This window comes from Atractosteus spatula, chromosome 14, assembly GCF_055471065.1.
Source record: "Atractosteus spatula isolate fAtrSpa1 chromosome 14, fAtrSpa1.hap1, whole genome shotgun sequence".
Taxonomy (NCBI): Eukaryota; Metazoa; Chordata; class Actinopteri; order Semionotiformes; family Lepisosteidae; genus Atractosteus; species Atractosteus spatula.
The window spans coordinates 8,700,526-8,721,803 of NC_142719.1; the positions used below are offsets into that span (position 1 = coordinate 8,700,526).

A 21,278-nucleotide genomic window follows, 5' to 3' on the forward strand; every position below is an offset into this window, starting at 1 on the left:
AACAGTTCCCTGTAGTTAAAGTGTTAAGTTTAAAGATGTTGCACAGAACATCTGAGCTCACTGGATTTAATACCCTTGTTAAGTAGAAAAGTGTGAAAGTATCTACTGTATATGAACTATTTAAGGATTTCAGAACTGAGATTTTTTAAGCCAAGATGGCCAGATAATTATCAGACACTGGATACTAGACTGAAACACCACTAAAAAGTGAAAGGGCTCCCAAACTGGCTTCAAATAAGCAGAGGATTTGATAAATTAAGCCATTTAGAGATAATCTGGGACCAAATGCTCATCAGCCCTTCAGGACCATGGCTTTCTTAATTGCACAGAGTACTTCCTTGATTCATCAATAACTTAAAAGTGCTGCATATCATTAAAAACCAGTAACCTGGAAGACCTGTAGGACCAGAGGTGGAGACTTCTGCTGTTTGGGACCACCCTGGAGTTCAGATTATTGCATTGTCTGACTACAGAGAAAGACTGTGAAATGTTGTAGGTCAAGTGTGTAAATTATTTTGGTACCAATATGCACTACAGCACAGACTCAAGGGGTTTCGTTCACTAACTAGAGCTCCTCATTAAAAGCAAGAGTTTTGATCACCATCCTGACATCTGGTTGGATGGAAACAGTGGAGAACCATACTGTAAAACAGTGTCCCACTGCATTTACTCAATGCTGTTCAGATGGTATATTTTCCACTGTACAAAGAGCACCTCATAAAGTAACTCGCGTCAGCAAGTTAAATAATCTGGCCTTTGTTAAGTCATCATTCCTTTCCTGCATTAATTAATGTGTTTCCTTTTGACATCTCCTTGTAATAAAGAGCTGTCTCTCAAAGGACAGGCTAGATAAATAAGTACAGTGCGGATAGGTTCACTGACAACAGATCCCCAATTATTTTGCAAAATGAGCCAACAGCTTGTAACTTTTTCATGAATAACAGAAAGTAATCATGGCCAGAAAATCCTACACAAAAAAAAACCAAAACAAATCAAAACAATCTAAGTTTTAGCTCAGCCCAACTTGCTAACTCCTGAATGACAGAGATTTCACCTTGGGCTACTGTATGTAGGCATGTTATGTCAATGGGGGACTGTTTTCTACCTATTTATCCGTATCTTACCCTCAGAATGACATTTATGAACAGCCATGTAGATGACCTGGAGCAAAGATGCAGTGCGTCACTGTGACCTCACAAGAGCAATACAGCCAAACGGTCTTCCCTCCTCATTGTGTGAAAGTGCAAGGTGTGTATCACTCCTCCTTGAGAAACAACCAAATATAATACCGCACCCGGAACTTGGAACGGCACAGGCTGAGATTGTCCAGACAGGCAACCCATCGCAGATTCTGTACATACACACGAGTCAGCCAGCAGCGCGACAGAAATGCAAGGAATTATTATTGTTATAGTATTAGGAGCAAACATGTTAAGCAGTGAATAACATGCTAGGAAGTGCTGTGTACAACAGGGCTCTCCAACACAGGTCCGTGACTTTAAATTGGCTACTTTATCATCAAATACGTCTGAAAATGCCATGAATAATTTACTTATTAGAGTTTTTATTTTGCGTTCTCTCAGACTGTCATAGATCTTGATTTGCCCATGAAAACCACCTTTAGATGTTTGAAAACCACAATTTTTTATTGTTGTGAAAAATAAAAAAGATGCAATTAATGAAATTGCGCGCTAAAGTAAGGGATCAATTACTGTATTTGAAAGTCTCTCTACTTCCTACAGGCAGTGGGGTTTTAAAGACCACATTTGAAAATCCTTTGTATAAACACGTTTATGTATGTTTACCTGTGTTCGTTAGTTCAATATACCCAAGTTAATCGAATTCTTTTTTGGTCATGAAGGAACTCTAGTGAATTAATTCACTTGAGCAAGCAGTTTTTTTTGCAACTGTTAAATTGCATATTGTAGTCAACCGTCGAGTTATGAACATACTGAAAAGACTAGAACTCTTACATAAATACAAATAAAGTGCGCCGAGAAGCACTAGGCAAGAATAACAACTTGCAGTATTAACTGCTAAGCTTCTTTTAAAAGTTTTTCTTGTGAGGGCCGTAGCGGGTCAACACGTTTGCACTAACCGGCGCGCTCAAATTCAGCTGAAATTAAGATGAGAAATTTCGGTTTCGTTTGAAAAAACAACCGACGGACTTCCACACAGCGGAGTCCTGTCGGAGTCTCCCCCCCCTCTTTCCCATCCCCCTCCCCACGCCCCTTCTTCCCGCAACCACCAACTTCTTAGATCCCTGTTTCTCGTGTTCTTCCAGTCAGGAGAGAGCTAGACTACAAAAAAAAAAACCTCCCTTTTTTGCAGTAAACTGAAAGAACGACAGGTCCTGTAATTTGTAAGTCCCGCCTGCCATCTCCGCAATCAGTCCCAACGCCGGCCTTTTTTGGGCAATATAAGTGACGCACATTGCCGGGGGTAGACTGACTCTAGACAAGCACGACTCCGCTAACATTGGAGGTGGTTACTTTTGACAGGAAAGCCTGTCCCCACCTTTTTTTTTTACGCACGCCGGCAATGTGTTTTCTAAGATCAGCGATTCCTTTGGAAGAGGCGGGCTCTTTCTGGCAGAGAGGGGCGTCCCTTCACCAGAGCGTAGTCGACGATGGGGGTGGTTCTTTTCCTGCGCGGAGGAAAGCCCACCTTTTTCATTGTTAGGATCTGTGGAATGTGATGGTTTGATCCTGCAGAGCTGGGAGGGGAAAAAGAGGGGAAGAAGCAGCGAGGGTTGTGTGCGCGGGGGGGGGGAAGCATTATGCTTGTACCATTGAGGGCGAAACTTTAAAAAAAGGAGTTGGGTTTTTTTTTTAAAGACTAAGAGACTGTCTCTTTCTCGTCCGTTTACGCAGCGCAACTGAATGTATTCCTGGAGGGGGAAACGCCGGTTTTCCATATGGTAAGGTAAGGAGGTATGATTTATTTCTCCGAGGCTGCTTGGCACAGACTGGGAAAACGGAGCTACTGTATTCCTGTGTGCGACTGCTCTGGCACGAACGGACTGCATGACTGAACTGCGGCAGGAGAGCTTTTTCGCTGCTGCCCTGTTCCACAGCCGGCAGCCAGAAAACCCCCGCGTGAAAGGGGATTGTTGTGAAAACCAGGTGGCTGTATCGCCGGCCGCTGGAGCAGCTGTTTTAAAGTCGTTTGAGGTTTCTTTTCAACCGGGTTGGACACATCTTGTTTTCCTCTCTAGCTCTTCAAACATTTCCAGAGCCAGCGCTGCGCTTCCTTAGGGCTCCCAACACTTCAAACCCCGACTGCAACACATTAGCGTTAAGATACAGTGTGCCTTGTAGCTGAGGAAACTGTAAATCGTGAACTACCCGACAAACTTTTTTTTAAATCGGAAAATTGAAGGCGATGGGGTTACACAATTGATATCTGAAATGCGCCAAAACTCTTAAGTAATTCTGTAGATCGGTCGTCAGCTGTTTTTTCTTGAGGACGAAGCGGGGTGCCCGTTAATTTTGTTGAGTGTTGAACGGTGAACAGAAAAATACTTGCGAGAACAATGTATTTGTAAGCGCTCACGATGTCTTTCTTGTCGAAGCGCCTCGAGATCAGGACTCGAAGAATGGAGGTTACAATTTTAAGTGAGACATGAAGTTCAAAACTTTCTGGGTGTTACGCTTGCCAGAGTACTTCAGTGGGTCCTCTTACTGCGGTAAAAGTATACTGTCGTGGTCTGATGGAAATATTTTATTTGAAACGAAACGAAGTTTCAGCTGCGCGTTGTTTTTGGAGACTTAGCAATAAACTAAGTTAATAACAACACGCGTTGTTTGTTTCTGTCGCTATTGTAAAGACTATTCTAATGAATCGCAATGTAGCACAAAGCCGGTAACTGGCTACAGTTAAGTGTGTTGCATGTTGCTTGTAATAGGTCAGATGAATGCGCCTGGGTTATCAATTGATTGCTGAAGGTTGTGGAAATTAAATATTTAACCTAGCACTGAAAGGAACGGTTAACACCGTAGATTTGCGAATCGCTTATATTTTAGGCAATAGCAATTTGTGTTGCAGTGGACAATTTGAGAATTAACACGTGTAATGCTGCCCCAGATAGACGAAGACGGAAACAGATTACGCAGTCCACTTTCGTTTTTTATGTACAGATATTTGGGAATCAAATAACTGTGTGGGAGGAATACATGCTATAGATACTGTAAACTATTAAAGCGGTTTCCTTTTACATAAGTTGTGTACATGTTTCCCCTTTTCACCTTGAGAGGTGCATTTTGATTTAATGTTAGTGTGCACACTTAAAAGCCCCGGACAAGCGTGTATTTAGCGTTTGAGGGCACTTTAAGTTAATTACAGCATGCAGCGTGTTAGTGCAAGGTGCGTTTTGTAGCAGAGGCTTTTAGGATAGATGGCATTTCGCTTCTGCATATTTCCGAATATACTGCACCAAATCGTCGTCAAGTATGTTTTGGGTTGCAGTACTGAAGATGTTTATGATTTTCAGTTAGCAGTCTTGCGGGGACCTGTCAAGAGCATCGCAGGAACATCTCCTGCCCACAACAGACGCCATGAAGCGGGGAAGGGTATTTTAATTAAGTCAAATTCTGAATATGTACGAACTCGGTTACTGCAACGGAATAATAATTGCACAGGTGGGGCGCATAATATGGCACCTGCCCCAACCTGTTTCAAGCACGAAGTGACTGCTTTTCAAGTGAGCGTTAGGTTTGCTGAAATTCCCAGAGATGGAGGCGTTTAGTGTAACTCATTGGTTCAATATAGTTCGGTTACTGAAATCCATTTTCTAGCCTTTTGGTTCAGTAGTACTAATTTTTTTTATCATCCGGTTTTATTGCAATGCCTGCTGCCATTACAAAGGGAAAGGTATCCGTGTGTGAAATTCACTATCTTCTGTCTTTTGAGTGGTAAACAAGTTTATGTAGCAAATATGTGCATGCTATTATCCATGACTGTCAGATGACGTGTTCTTGTACATGATGTCCTTACTAAATAGTTGAATTATTAAGCGATCAAGTGACAAAGGTAGGATTGCACCAAAGTGCAAAGAGGGATGGGAATTGGTTGGTCTGGTGCTTGTATCTAAATCTAAACTTTTCTCTGGCCCTGTATCAGAGATCAAGTTGAAACAATTTAAACTTGAAGCTGCTGCCCCTTTAACTTTGGTTTGGTATGTTGTTGCTGTTCCCCTTCAAGTGCGGCTGGATTCCTTTTCTTTCTAGAGGCTCCTGGCAAAGGTCACAGGGTGACCATCATTGATTTCTTCAGTGCAAAACTGTTTTTACGGGAGATGGAGTTGAAAAAAGGGTAGTCTGCCAGCAGTAAATTCCGATCGAAGACTTCTTCAAATCTAAGTTTATTTATGTGTTGTTTTTTTTGCCATGTGAATCAGATACACTCAACCAGACCAAACTTGTTTAAAATCCAAACCTGTTTTTCTCCAGTGAAATACCTTTTCTAATGTTTGGAAACAACTGGAGGTTGTTATCCTTCAGATTTGCACTTCAAGGAGCAGATGTTACTAACAGATTTGTACTCCAATCTTGGAAGTTTTTAAAGAATGTCCAAGAAGGGTTCTTTTCTTAATCCAGATGTTTCTAAAAAGACCATGCTTCTTACCAGTCTTGTGTATGCTCTGGTGAGATACAGGACGGATATGTAAATCCTTTGAAATATTTGATAAGTTACTTTTGTGCAAAAATGTATCATCATGGAACATTGAAAGCCAGTTAATTATACTTCTAAAGACTCAAGTGAATTATATCATGGGGAAAAATGACTAATCACTTTATTTTCAATAACTAAATGCTTAGTAATGGATATCATTAATGGCTGGGATTAAATTAGAATTACTGTATTGTGTTCTTAACATTCTAGCAAGGCTTACTAAGGAAGCTGCAAAATATGCTGCAGATAAGTGTTTTATCATCTCTAAGCTGTCTTTTTTTAAAGTACTCAAAAGCCAGTGTTGACATTTCTACAGAATGCTCCTTAAGATCCTGCCTCGCGCCCTAAGCTTCTAGGAATAAGCAGCTTGATGATAGTGGATGGATGTCTTGGATGTAATTTAATGAAACGTGTTGCTCAATGAGGAATCGAGGGAAAAATAGTCTTACCTGTTTATTTATCCTGAATACTCTTTTAGTTGGAGACCAGCACAATGTGAAACACCACGTCCTTAGCAAGCACTCGCTGCATTCTCCAAAGTGTTCCGCAGATGTGACATTTTGCGTTTCCAAAGTAGAACCGAGTCTATAAAGAAAACTAAATGAATTGTGTCAGAAGTCTAAAACCGCTTTGCACCTAGAAATGTTTCTTCATCTCTAGATTGGAGAGGTAAATGATCCAATAACTGATTGTCTGCTTTCTCCTGGAGCCGGGCTGCTCCTGATTTATCTGCCAGCCTTTTACAGGAGGAGAAGAGAAGGATGTTGACTCAAGCTTCAGATGATTTTCATATTCCTGACCTCATGGCAACGGGTGCATGCTTAATAGGGAAATGGGGTTCTGCCAAACCCACTGTTCAGTAAATTATTAACAGGCTTAACCATACTTCACACATTACCATACATGCTTTGCTTTTCAGTATCCTGTTAGAGCGTTTTCTCCTCAACTGTTTTCGTTTGGTAAACTCCCCCAAAGTTGGAATGGGAGCCTATGCATGCAGTGAGCCAAGGGTACCCTGGGTGGCACGTTCTACCCAGCTACAGTGGGCTCACCCACATGTCCCTCGCCATTAGGCGAAGGTCAGTCATAGCTGGCTTAAGACACAGGCCACACTTGAGCCAGCACTGTGTGGATTGTAGGGCTCGACATGGACTCTGAATGAGCCGCCTTGTTAGAGGTGTTGCTCACTTTCCTCAGTGGGGCTCTTTTGCATACAGTGGTCCCATTAAACATTTGTATGTTATGATGCAGCACTAGACGTATAACACAATAACAAACTAAATCTCTTTAAATCTAAAATATTGTATAGATGCAAGTGTGCCCGCCACTCAGTTAATTACTTCTAAAATTCAGTGTCTGTTTTACAGAGTGCAAGTTGTATTTGCTTTAGGCCATGTGTTAAAGGAACAAAAGCTGTTTTAAGTTACAGCATATCCTAAAGGTGTGTCACTAAAAAGTTACAGCCATTCCTCACTTTGATGCTTCTAGCTTTTCAAAAGACTCGGCCTTCTCCTCCCTTTTCTGGATTTTAAATCGCTTAAATCATTTCTTGCGTGTTGGAGGAACGTGTCTGCGTGTCTCCTTCTCTCCTGTGCTATACACATGGTATTGCTTGAGAAGTAACTCTGGAGGAAAGAATAGCCATTCCAAATTGGGTGAGAATATGACCTAAATCGACTGTTCCAAATTTATTTAGGAGGTAAAAAAAAAAGCAGTCCTGCATTTTTGTTTTTGTTTTTGTAAGATCACCAATGGCAAAAGGAATAGTTTTGCAAATGCTCCACATTGAGGTATGAGGTGAAAAATGCAATAGCTGTATTGCTATTGTCTGTGATGCAGGATTGGAAAGTATGGGGTTGGAAGAGATATGCACACATGCCTCTACAATTTTGTCAAGCTTACCATTTTTATATTGTCTCCACCCTGCCTCCTGTACCTCAAGGGGAGACTTAATAAAATGCGTCGCCCAAAAATAGTAGTTTATTGTATTCAACAAAGACCAAGGCCTGCTGCAAACATTGTGAATATTTAATAGACATTTCAATAGACTGGTTAGTTTTTGTTATTGTGCAGGCCAGCTGGATGCCATGCAAAAACAGTTGGCAGAATACTTTATATAGTCTTTGTTGATTCCAGTCATCATACAGCACAAAGGTTTTCTCCAGAGCACCTAGTTGTGTCCTCTGCTCTTTGGTAGGTTAAACAGACTTTTCAAGAAGCATGAGTCATGAACCTCATGCTTGGTTCTATGGGGTCTGTAGGGATCTGAAATCCACACTCCTTAGTGACTGAAGACATTAAAACCCTTGTGATTAAGACCTGTTAAGTCTCTTGATTCCGTTATGTGACAAGGAAGACTAGAGGACTCTGTGGATTCCCAGGGCTCAGAATGAAGATCCCAGTCTGCCTTATGGCACATCTCACTCCAGATTGCTGGCTGTACTGGGGGGAAAGTTTTTTTTTTGTAGTTAAAAGCTGTTTTTTTCTTCTGGCCTATTTTTAACCTCAGTATGGCATCTGACTCGGCATGGAATATTTTTGAAGGCTTTATTTTTAGTCACAAAATTATACTTGGTTCTCATGATATTTTTTTTTTTTGGTTTTGGTGAATGAACCTGCCTCAGACACAAGCTGGGCTTCATTTTATAACAGAAAGACAGCCTGCAAATAAATGCTGCACTTAGATGTTAGAAATGGAAGCAGCAGGATATTACTGCTGGTCCTGGTGGTTGAATTTATTTTTTAAAAAAGGGCTAATATTTGGAGCCAGTAACATGTAGAATTCTAAATTCTTTTCCTGTGGGTGACATTGCCTGTTGTAAAAAGCTGACAAATGAATTTGGTTTGGTTCAAAGAATCTTGACTTTGTTCCTATAAAGATTTTGTGGGTGTTTTAAATCTTTTAAACACTGACATTTAGACCTATTTTTAGAGCCTTAAGAAATGTAGGAACTGTTAAGGAACATTAACTTGCCTTAACAGTTAGATTGTTCATCAGCAACTATGGTGGATGTGTCTGAACAATTGTAAATACTGATTGAAAGCAGAGGTTCATCCTCTTGAAATGCATAGTAAACTTTAGAATTGAAACCATAAACTTTTCCTCATGTGAATTTATTATTTCAATGCCCAAAAGCCTGCCTTGTGATGAGAGGTAACTCAAATTTTGGGGAGAAATATGTCTTATTAGTTTGAATAGGAGTACAGGACTGCACATTGATATGCTATACTGTCTGGCTGTCTACATACAGCCTGAAAAAGGAAATCTGTGATGAGCAGTGACTGTGATCTGTGATCTGTGATCAGCCTGACACATACTGAATTGATTTAATAACATCAAACTGAATATTTCTGTTATACTTCTTGTTTTAGGTTCTGTCCTCAGTCGAGCTGGAGATGAGTGAGAAAACTTGATTAATGGGGTGTTATCCACTGTGTCTATCTCATTGGAGAGTGCTGCTGATGGTTTAATTGTGCCTGCCATTGACATCTTCTTTGACCCCAAATTTCAAACATCACAATTAAGAACAATAAGTCTAAAAAATGTGGGAAGACAATGGCGTTGGGAGTTGGTGGGCATAAAAGGATGGGGTATTTTTTTGACTAAACCTTGTTTAGAGCAAATAAAAGAATTTACATATTTAAGCTCACAATTTGGATTAAGAAAACTTTTAGCCTGCTGCAGCAAAATTGTAATTTGGAAACTGCTATGAATTTCTGAGTACAGTGTAATTCAATGCTCATGTAATATAGGAGTCCAGGTAGTGAGACCCCACTTCTGCATCAAGGGTGGGGATGCTTGCTAGAATATGGAATGTGTATTTCAGTGGCATTGTCTCATCGTGACTGTCCAGTAAACTGGAACTAGTAGCAAGTCTGCTAGGTCCTTCCTAATTGTGCAGGTTATCACAGGAGTGAATGTTGTGAAATATTGTGGTTGCGATGCTGGAATATTGATCCATAAACTGAAACTGAAATTCTACGAAACTAGACTAGTGATAGCATGAACTATCAGGAGATGTACTTTCTGTGTTGGGGGGGGGGGGGACACTTTCTGTCCGCTTTACACTAAGGTATTGTTTTTTTTTGCGTAGGACTTTGGCAGGATCTGCTGATATTCCTTGTGGGGAAAGTGACTTAACCGTGAGGGAAAAATTGAGGCATTCCTGGAAAAGGGTATCATCCTCAATTAACAGACCCGATAGTGGGTGATTAAATCATTGGGCCTATTTGGGTTAGTGTACGGATATGGCCATCTCTGGAACTTAAACATAAGCTTCATAAATTCTGTCCTTTAGGAATTTTTCCTTGAGTTTTATGAAGCAGGTGTTTTCTGAATTAATTTCAATAACTTCCACTACCTTTAGTATATGTTGAAACTGTCTGCAATGAAGTCTATAAACCACTATAAACAATAAGGAAAGACTATAAACCACCTTGTTCTTTCAGTGAACATCCCCAGTCATCATTGTCTTTCAATAAACTTTCTGATTTTGTACCTTATATGGCAATTTGGAATACCTGACGTGCAAAATACCTATTCCTCACACCCAGATAAAGCAATTCTATTAACTGCAGATCAGTATTTGAGGAATTTTGACCACAAGAACGTTTCCCAGCTCTCAGCCTTCTCTCAACCTCTGTACATCTCTCTTTTCCGCTACAGTGTCCGTTGCCCTGAAATAACTTACATGACGTCTGACTCCTTTTCCTTTCAAATCTTCCATTTCCTTCACTCCGTTTTTTTTGTGCTGCATCTGACAACTCAACAAACTAAGGTTTACAAAAAGAGCTCTGTCACCATTCAAAGAATAAACAAACTACTCAATTACCCATATTGGAAAGTTTACCTAGAAAAACAATAATATAAGTTTAATTGAAAACACAAATGAAAAAAGCTATTTAATAGGTACCACTACATCTTAATTCTCAGTGTGAACAGAATTCGTAACACCTTGTCCTTTATGTGCCCTTAAGGAGCTTGTCCCTTCACCAAAACTAAAACCTGAGGTTTGTGTTTCTCCTAATCTGAGTGCAGTATTTTCTACATCATCCTATTACGTGCTTTAGTTGCAGTCAGATATGGGCAACACTTTTTTTTTTGGAAGAGACTGCTCTGTTTATCTAGGTAGTGTCCTTCTCATATGTTTGTAGATGAAATTAAGATGGCTGCAAGCAGTTTATTTGCACAAAAGCTCTGTAGAGCTTCTGCAGACTAGAAGCCTATAGGGTCACAGCTGAGCTGCTCATTGCAGTAGTCTGCTGTTAAGAGCTGCAATACGAGCAGACAGGTAACGGGGATTGGGCAAAGAATGGGAGCCTGTCAGTTTACAGTTAAATAGACAGCTGAGAAATCTTAAGACCAATGTTCCCACTCTAAAAAAAAATAGTTTCTGACTGAAATAAAAGCCTGTGGGATGAAAAGATGTGCTTGATTTAATCTGAGGAATTTTGTGTGTTAAAAATAAGACTGCTCCAAGCTGGCTGTTTGTGAACTTGGTAACAGAGTGGGGAGGTAAGTGTAAACAGCAATCATCTTCTTTAGTAAAGCAGAAAGGAGCTGTTTGATTTCCTTGTCTGCATGCACAAAGGAACAAGTTCTCCTTGAATGTTGATTTCAGCAATCAGAACTTGAACCTCAAAAAACACAGATATGTTTTTCAGTTAATGGGATTCAGTGTTGCAGGAAAGGGCTTATGATGGCTAAGTAGAAGGATTAAAAAAAAAAGAGAGAGAACTTGAGTAGCTCTGTTCCAAATTTTAATTTCTGGAACATGACACAAATCCAAGAGCATTCATTTTTATGTTTCTTGGCCTGTGACCAGATCTTGACTTTGACTTTTCTGTTTTCAGATTTAAAGACTAAATACAGCTGGTTTATGCGGTTTGCGCATAGTAGGGATGTGACAAATATCAGAAGATTTAGTCAACCTATAGCATAGGTGTCGCCTGAATAGTAATGATGTCCAAAACGCCTGGCATATGCTGTAAGCCTTCACCTTGTTTACCTGTAGGCTTGGGAAAGACCAATTGTTTAGACTCAGCTAGATTCTTAAGATTGTTCACTAGCGAGTTAATCCAGCAGCTGTGGGGTTCGTTTTGATGATCGTCCTGGCCTTCGCTTTGCAGCTTGGGAATGTGTGAAAACAGATCTCCCTTCTTCTTCCCCATGTGAGGTTTAATTGAAGCCGCTGCTCCCGTCTCACAAGCGGGGAAAGTTTAGAGAGGATCTGGGAGTATTTCAGAGTGAGCGTGATGATGGGTGTAGTGGAATGCTTGGAATTGTATTAGGCTGGATAAATGATTTTCAAATGAATTTTCCATATGGTGCTTCTGCAAGGCTTGCTGTGCATTTAGATCCCTCCTTTCATCTGTGCTGTATCAGGGTTATAAATGATTAAATATGTGTGGTGAGCAGACCAAGACCAAAAGGGAGAAATACCTTTCCAGTGTTGGCCAGTGTTTAAGCGGTTTTGAGTGTTGAGCCTCTTTGTGGCAAAGGCTGTGTAGCTGCTATATCTGCTGATTGTCTTTGAAGCGGTATAGGTTTTGTTTATCTAACTGTCTGGGGTCGTACAAGGAAAGCCCAGTACAATACATTATCGAACGGAGGATCAAACACCAGTAGAGCACATGCATAGATCATTACAGGATGCCGTTTGGCGACTGGTCCAACATGAAATGGTAATCTATCTGCACATAGGGTATCGAAGAGGTCAATATTCAGTCCTTTATGCAGCTGGCTCCTAACATTATTGGTGATGTTTCTGCACATGCACAAATCATAGGGCTTCAAGAATCTGCTGAAGATTTTCTGTTTTTCCTGTATTCCATCTTCCATCGTCGGGACAACGAGGAGCCATGTGTCAGTGTCCATGAAGGACCCTCAGTAAGCAGCTGCTGAAGTTCTTACTCAGTTCAACAAGCTGTTTCTTATCAGGGATAATCTATATCAGAGGTAAATCTGTAGAGGAGGGGACTTGTTTGTTTGCTTTTCATAGCTCTTGAAGAACTTTCTGATGCTTTTCGTTCAGGTCAAAAAGCAGAGACAGCAAAAGAAAGTATAAAAATTTACAGTTTTCTGGGTTACTAAAGGTTGAACATCTTGGAGACAGGGAGACAAATCGATAAGTGTGTGACGCTAGGAAATAGCACAATGTTCCTTAAGTTTGAAGGTACCGGCTTGGATTTGTGGCATATGTACTGTAAAATAAAGCCATCAGTGGGCTTTGCATATGTCAAAAGTCAGAATTCTCTGGCCTTTAATAATGCTGATGGATTCTAACGTTCCTCAGCTACAGTAAACAGACGGTAGGGAATGTTCTCATGTCTGATAAGTACTTCTATTTTAGTCAACAGAAAGTAATGAATAATCTGATGTGTTGAGTCCTTTTTTTGAGACTGAGCTAATCACCGTAAAGCTTAAGTGGATAATTTTTCTAATAGTGGAGCATTTTACTTGTCTTCTAGGTAACACTTTCTTATTGTATTAATCTTAGCTGGCTTCATTCTGGTTTTCATTTTTTTGTGTTTGTATCTTGGCTTAGTTTTTTGGACCAGATTCACTGGGATATTTTTTTTTCTTTTATTAATGTTACTGGTCCTTCTTTCATTTTAATGAGGCAATGAGTTATAGCTTAGCTACACGAAACTCCACTATATTAAGATACTTCTCAGTAAGTGGGAGGTGACACTTGCAAGATAGTGTGTTTGGGATAGAAATTGCGACCGCATGACCTTTACAATAAGTGGACTGGTATTTTAGAGAGCTTCTGAGCTCGAGCTAGCCAGGTGCTTTCCAGTGTTCCGGGAGGAAGAAAGTAGAGCGTTTAGTTTAGAACTCTCCTCTTCGTCGGGTGCATCTTTTGAAAAAATTCCATACATTTTGTAATTGTGATGTGCCTCACCGATGATCTCCGTCTTCATCAGGAAAGACTGTGTTTCCCCTCTATACTTGTCATTGAAACTGACACGTCGATGAAACAAATACTTTGTAGAGATTGTCTGATATTTGATCCTAGAAAACTCTTGTCTCCTGGCTACATGTTTGTGATCCTGCTGATTGAAAGAGAGGTGGAGTTGGGGAGTGGACAGTCGGAAAAGCATTTTTGCCACTTTTTTCACATTCTTCTGTACAGGCCAGATTTTTAGGATTAACTCCCACGATTCTAATCTGTTATTCTTCACTCTGTTTTTTTTTGTAGGGGTGGGGGGGTGGAGTTGTTCTTTACACAAGGAAGTTTCAGCGGTGATTCTAGGGTATTTTTGGAAGTCAATGAAAAGAGAAATTTGAACCGCTTGCCCTTAAAAGGGAAGTCTGGGTCAGCTGTGTGGAAACTCATGTGTTATTAATGTGCTTGGTTTTTTTTTTGTTATTCTTTTTTTGCGTGTGTCAAGGGTTGGGGCGGAGGGAGGGGAGATTGTAGCTGGATTTTACAAAGGATTTTTGGCATATTTTTGAAGTCATTCCCGTCTGGCTGAAGGTTTGTTTTTGGCTAGGGAATACAAACTAACTGCATGTATATAACAAATTTTGACTCTTGACGCTGAGTGGCGATGCGATTCAGTGCCATTATTTTGGACTCTTATTGTGTGCTTTTTTTTCAGGATTTATGTGAAAATCCTAAAAGTAAATTAACACAAACAATGAAGACAATGAATGTACTGTATGGAAATGTTAGTGTTCTTCTAGGATTTCTTTTACGGTCTCGTGTCTGCTTCACAGATTTCAGATAGTGCTCATGGACAAAGAAATTCATATTTTGTGCTGTATGGCTGCTTTTTTCCTAAATGTTTTTTGTGGATGGGCTTCTACTGCAGAGGTTTCCACAGGCTGTACTGTGTATTTAAAGAAGATGTCACCTTTTTTTATTTGGCTTCTGTTGCCATGTTTTCTGAGCCCTTTTGAAAACCGTTTTCGTTGATTTCTAGTGCTTGTTGAGGCCCTGGTAGCTGCGAGCACTTGACAGATCTCGCCAGCGCTTAGCGTGGGATGGATTCTTCCAGAGAGCCTCGGTTCAGAGTGAAGTGCTGATAACGGCAGGAGGCGGAGATATGGGGGCGAGTTTGCCACGGGTGTTAGCAAAATTACAGTGTGTAACGCGCTGGAGAAAGACACTCTGCCTTTCAGACTGCTAAGGATTTCACTTTCAAATGTGGGGTTTGTGTTCACCTCGGCATACTGTGGAGTCAGGTTTTCATAGCGTGTGTTCAGGAGAGAAAAGTCTTACTTCACAAAAAAAAAAAACTGGACATTTTCCGGAGAGATGGGGTTTGTTCACACTATGCACTCTCCTGGATAAGTGTTCTAGGATAAGTCAAGGAATTTGATTTAGGAAAACAGATTTCATCGATTTTAAAGTCTTTGTGAATCCATTTATTACTGATGAGGTAGATGCTTTTTAAACATGTAATTAATTCGCTGTCCAAACCAAGTTATAACTTAATTTTTCTTAATGTGGTGAGCATTTGGAAACCCCCTGGCAACTACAGGTGAGAAGGCTTCCGAAGAGACTCCATTTAACGTGCTTCCTACTTGTAGGAGAAAGCTCAGCTCTATTACAGCTCTGTTGCTTCACTTAAAATCACAGGGTGTGGGCAGCGTTCAATTTCAAGTTCTTTCTCAAGACTACTTTCTCCCATGTTGGAAAGAAAGATCTTGAACATTTCATTATGGGCATGAAAATAGGTTTCTGAAACCCTTCCCATTTCACAATAAAATTGAATGCTTCTAAAATGTATTACGTGAATGCTGAGCTGACGTGCATTTAAGCGTATATCCTATATCCTAAAGTTAAACATCTGTGACACCACGTTGTCGAGCCAGTGAAAATTACAATGTTTAAAGAGCTAATGGCATAATCATGTGTGTTCTCATAGTGAACTGGCTCTTAATGCCCCGTACATATTTGCTTGGTTTTACACAATGCATTAGAAAAATTGTACACAGTTTTGCATGCGTGTTAAAAGCTGTATTCTTTCACTGACTCAACTTCCACACTGCTGGTTGTGGGTAGAGCGTCGGGCCTCTGTCGAGAGGAAATGGGTGGCCTGGACACCTGTATCAACATACAAGCTCTCTTTTTCAAAACTCCACTTCCTTGGCTTGAAATACTGTTGACTGAGCACAGCTCAAAGAAGAATGGGGCACCACCGCCACAAAGGCGCACAAGTTAAAAAAAAAACAACAAAACCTTGCGTTTCTTTTAAAAGAAAAACATGAAAACTTTTCTGAAGGGGGACCGTTTGAGCAGCACGCACACGTTTTCAAGCGTTCGTTCAGAAGTTGTCCGAAAAAGGACCGCACGGAATTTTCTCCATTCCAAATATGTTAGCTTGGAAGCTGTGCCAGAAAAATAAAGGGCCTGGCTTTTGCTGACTTGTAAGCCATGAGTTGTGGTGTCCTGTGCTACATGGTGCCCGCTACCAAGTTGTTTTAGGAATAGAGAGTCGGCCATCAAAGAGCCACTTAGAGTTGATACCATTAACGAGATAGTCCACCTACAAGGTACATTTATGCAGGCGTAAGGCAGATTTCCAGAATATTTTCTAACTGACACCAACTCACGACGTCTAGCAATTGTGACGCAGGTTTTAGGTATCTCTGAGATTTCCGTGCCTCTTTAAAAAGTACCCCCTCACTGACAGCCCCTGCACTCACCGTGTTTTGTCTCAGACAAAGACAAGACCTGACTGACCCATGCCCCCCTACCCACTGCAGGCTCTGCTGTGTGCCGCTGCTTGGGCAATCCTGATCGTAGCCGGGCTTGAACCCGCAATGACTTGGTCATGGAGCTCAGCCTGAACTGGGATGAGCACCTACAGTGGTTGAGCCCAAAACACTGTGAATAATGTTAAGGGCAGCCATGCTGGTTTTTACCAATCCTGGGTCCTGGGTTCTATTTCATGTGGAGTTTGGACTCTGGGAGGAAAACTGGTGATCCCGATGAAAACAAGGCTACAGGGAGAAAATTCAAAGAGGTACTGTCTAGTTTACCTTGCATTTCCAAATGGTCTCCAAATTTTGGTTTTGGTCGTCCAAATGGTGGACGAAGAGGTTATTGAAAATGGATGGATATTCAGAACCAAATATGTCTATTAATCAGGGTTTGCAAAACACATTTCAGCCTAAAAGTAAGTATGCAGAACTATGTGGCAAATTTAAATTCATTTACAGTATAGCAAGATAGTTTTGGCATAAGTTTGGTGTTCTCAGGCTGGATGCCTTTTAAGTGATGCTAAAAATAAAGCTTTGCAAAGCAGTGTTCATGTGCAATTTTAACATGCTGCAATTTTTTTAGACCGTTTTAAAATGGTTTTTGAGACCAGTTAGAGGCATGCGATCTAATTCACCTTCTTGAGGTTGGGGGTTGTTGATATTGGCCAGGTGTTGTCGGTTTTGAAGCCGAGATGTCTGAAGTCACACAGCCCATATGTAACTCCTCCTCGTCTCGCCATCTGGAAGCTGCTGGTTTATTTGTGCTTTTTATGACTGCTGGTAGCTCTTAAAGCTCCCTTCCTCTACTCTATTACGGATCCAATTTGTTTAACAGGATTCAATGGGTGGCACGTTGCCTCGTTTCGCAGAACAATGGGAGAAAGTAGAGCAGGTAACATTATGCTTCAGATTCAGTCTTCAGTCAAGCAATTTTCTTCTTGTACAGCATCTTCCAACCTAGAGGATCCTTAAGGCAGTTTGCATTAATTATACATCTAAAAAGGTGCAGTAAACATCAAATACAATAAAACCATGTATTACTGAGGAATTAAAAGGAACCGATTATGAAAACATAAGATTTTGAATATCGTCGGTATTCGAATGGTATTCCAAAGGTGTGAGGCTGCCATTGAAAAAGCTCGGTCCCCCAGCGTCTAATGTAAAGTTCTTCGAACATCTATAGCAAATATTTGTTTTTTTTCCCCCCAATGACTTTATCTTCCAAAAAAGATCCAGATTGGGCTTCTTTCCCCCTTGATCTGCAGTATATATGGAATGGATGAACGGCTTGGCATTCTTTCACAACTCGGCAGGCCCGCCTCGGCTTATTTTAAGACTTGACCTTTCCTTTATGGTTTGGTCCAGATCTTGTCTGCTGTATGTTTTCTTTTGGATTCAAAAAGGCAGTATAGCTCCCAAAAGGCATATATGAAGATCTTCCCTTGGAATGCCCACTAATTTGCCTGTAGGTAGTGGCTGTAGGTAACCAGAGTGAAACATTTGTTTCCTGAAGTACTATGATAATCAAATCCCCAGTGACCAACTTCTAAATATTTACCATTGGTAAAGATTTCAGTTATGGATTTGTACAAACTACCTGACTTTCCATCACTCATTGCTCATTAAGATCTTTATGCAGTGTCCTTGAAGACTTTAGTGCTCCAGTTCTTGCAATGTGAGTGGAGATTGTTGTTTTTAAGAACGGCCCTCGGTTTCCCTTCTAAGTCTGTTTCCACCAGGTTTCCAAGAATGCTGTCTCGTTCTTGCTATCGATTCACACAGTAGTCCAGCAGCCCCCCACGCATGTCAAATCGAACACCTTGGAGTCATGCCGGCTGTTGTTACTGGCGATGTTTGCTGGGAACTACTGCAATTGTTCCCTGTCTGAGAGAAATCAAGAGTTCAAACTCTATTGTCGGGGTGGAGATTTAGACAGGATGTTAATCACAAGTGTCGTGGAAGTGACTCATTGAGCAGGACTAAAAAGACAAACCCAGCAAAGACCCCGCAAAAAAGCAGGCAGTTTGACTTTGGTGGAACTTTCGTGATTCTCCGAAATGATGTGTTTAAAGATTCAGGTCCTGGAAGCACTCTTGAGGAACCAGGTTGGATTCCCAAAGGAAGAAGTTAGCACATTCTATAAAAGGAAAGCCTTCTGTTTATTCCTGTATATTCTTGCAGCGTGTACAGTAGCAATTCCAGTTCTCAGACGGAAGACATGATGTGTAGCAATTGCAATGGGTTAAGTGCTAAAAACAACATCTGCTCATTTTTATTCCCATTTTAGAGGTATTCCTTCTGAATGCATTTTTTGTTTTGAATTCGGATCTATGATTTATGACTTAGATCTAGAGATCAAATGTCACATTTATTTTGGATCAGCCTGCATCAAATGCATGCATGCCCGAGCTGGAATTGTGGTATATGCAGAGTACAAAATGGTTAGGTAATTAATAGCATATACGTACACTTCATCGAACACCAAAAGTACACCGCATGCAGTGGCTTATTTCAGCTTGTTTTAAACAAAAGCAATACTGTTATTTTTTTCCCTAATGAAAAGCCAGGCAGTACTCTTAAATTCATAGCAAAAAAGCTTGATTATAATAGTGTAATTACCTGTTGCATTCCATTTTGTTTATAGCTCAATTAATCAATGGCCAAAAACCCTCTGCTTTCCATCCGAATTCCTCTGTCAAGTCCCTGCACCTGCATTTACTGAAAAGCCAGAAAGGTTGAGTTTGAGCATGTGAGAGTTCAGTGAAGAGAAATGCATCAATTTGGATTTAAAGCCCCCAAATGAAAGAGATGTTTTAGTGAATTACTGTGGGCGTTGAAGGTGGTGTTAGGATAGCGGAATTTACCATTTCTGTTTGGTTGCAGTTAATTCTGGGCTGCCACAACCTTTGCTACAATAATAGGTGGATGAGGAACAAAAGCAGGTTATCCTGGAATTATAGGGACTAAGGCCGGAACAAATCCTAGATGGGACACTAGTCCTTCACAGGGCACATGAACACGGGGACAATATAGAGACACAGAGTAACCTAGCCAGCATGTCTTTAGAAGTGAGAAGAAACTCTGCGTCTAGCAAAAACCCATGCATACCTGGCAACAACATGCACACTCCACACAGAAGGTGTTCCAGTGTAGTCAATTCCAGGACCCAAGACCTGCAAGGCAATTAAAGGCTTTAAAATTTTGCCTGTAGAGCACAAAATAACTTTTGCGAATCGCACTCCTAATGACTGGGTTTCACGGATTGTGTTGCCTGTCAACTTACCACATTACCACACATTAACCCACAGTTACTGGATGTATTTCATTTGTTGTTTCAGTAATCCTTTCGAGTTGTGACTTCAGATGTCAATTTCATCTTCATTCAAAAGTGGAATCTGGGGCATTTTCCTTTAAAAGTTTATTACTAGTACGGGAAGTGGAGAAAAATGTTTTGTTATTGGGGGAAAAAAGTGATATAAAAACATTCATGAACAAGTCTGCCATTGCTAGTAGTGTAACAACCTGTCCTGTGGTCCTTGAAAAAACAAAGGCGTGAACAAGGAAATTTAATAAGTAATTCATCGTTGTTTTGTGACAGAATTTAGGGTTTGGCGACAATCCTGGCTGTCAATGCATTCCTGCTTTCCTCCTTAGTGGAATTTGAGTTTAGGCATGTACCACACAGTTGTGGTTTGACATAGTTCTGAGAATTAATTTCATGAGCTTCATGCCTTAAATTTCTAATTCTTTGTCGTATTCTTATTGCTGTGCTTTGATGTCAAGGTTCTTCTACCCCTTGGCTTCCTGTTCTGTGCGTTTTATTTGGGCATTCCTTTCCTCATAACACAGACAAAGCAAAAATTGTCGAACCGTGTAATGGTAATCATGTACAGGAAATAGTTCTAGTATAAAACATTTCGGAGCAACCTCTGATAAAATGTTGAGAGTAGGATGTATAAGACACTTTGCAGCCTGGAAAAAAATAACTGGGCATTTTCAAAGATTTTGATTTGCTGAAAATAACTTAAATTGATTTTTTTTTTCCCACTAATTGATTTGGGGTTTTAAAAGGACTTTTTAAAAAGGAATTTTACCCTGGAGAAAAATGCTGTGCCCTGAAAGTGGTTCAATAAGAGTTTCTTGCACAAATATGGTGGTGGGGGCACCTAAAGGATAAGAAACGTAACCCATAGTGTTACTATTTTGAATTTCACCAACAGACCAGGATCAGAAGGCCTATTTAGCAACAAAATGAAAAGCGCCAGTTCTTACATCCACTTCTTCGTGTATAAGATATTGTGTTACAGCTGTCGGTTCTCCTGGAATCCTAAAAAATCAGTAAAGTAGTTCTGGAATTAATTACTGTCAAGGAACAGGAGGAGCATTGATGACAGGAGTCCCCTCCTGTTCGGGGTTAGCTCTCACAGTTCTTTTTTGTGATTGACGTTGGTAGCTAAATTAAACAGAGACCATTCCCAACTGATCTGTTACTCTGTTGCTTAGTCTGGAGAGTTTTTCTGAAGTGCTCTCAGTTGTATCAGGAAAAACATCTCACTCTAAAAGTCAGAGACTATATCACTGGCATGCCTTGACTCGCCTGAAACGAGATAAAGCCTTTAGCTCAGAGGTGCATTGGTTAATGAGGAAATTTAAATGAACACAGTTAATGTTCAGCCTCTACTCACAAACTTGTGCTTTTGGTTGATCATTATATTGTTCTGATATTTAAAGTCTGAAAGTGTGTGATCGGCATGGTACAGCAGGAATGATCTGTTAAGCATTCTGATGACTATTACGGAGATATGTTTTGACATTTTTTTGATGTTCATTCTGAGTGAGTAAATGACTCATTCAAAATGCTAAATTACTCCCTTGTGCCACCTCCCTC

The 21,278-nt window shown here is 40.5% G+C and overlaps 1 protein-coding gene across 2 annotated transcripts in view; it reads left to right on the top strand.

The window, feature by feature from the left end:
• Positions 1–2,701: 2,701 nt before the first annotated feature.
• luzp1 (leucine zipper protein 1) overlaps positions 2,702–21,278 on the top strand; it is a 69,579-nt gene continuing 51,002 nt past the window's right edge. The window contains exon 1 of one of the 2 annotated variants that reach the window (XM_088932309.1): positions 2,702–2,925. The gene's annotated coding sequence lies outside the window, so the exon portion shown is untranslated. The remainder of the gene's footprint in view (positions 2,926–21,278) is intronic. The other variant, XM_088932310.1, reaches the window with a different exon arrangement.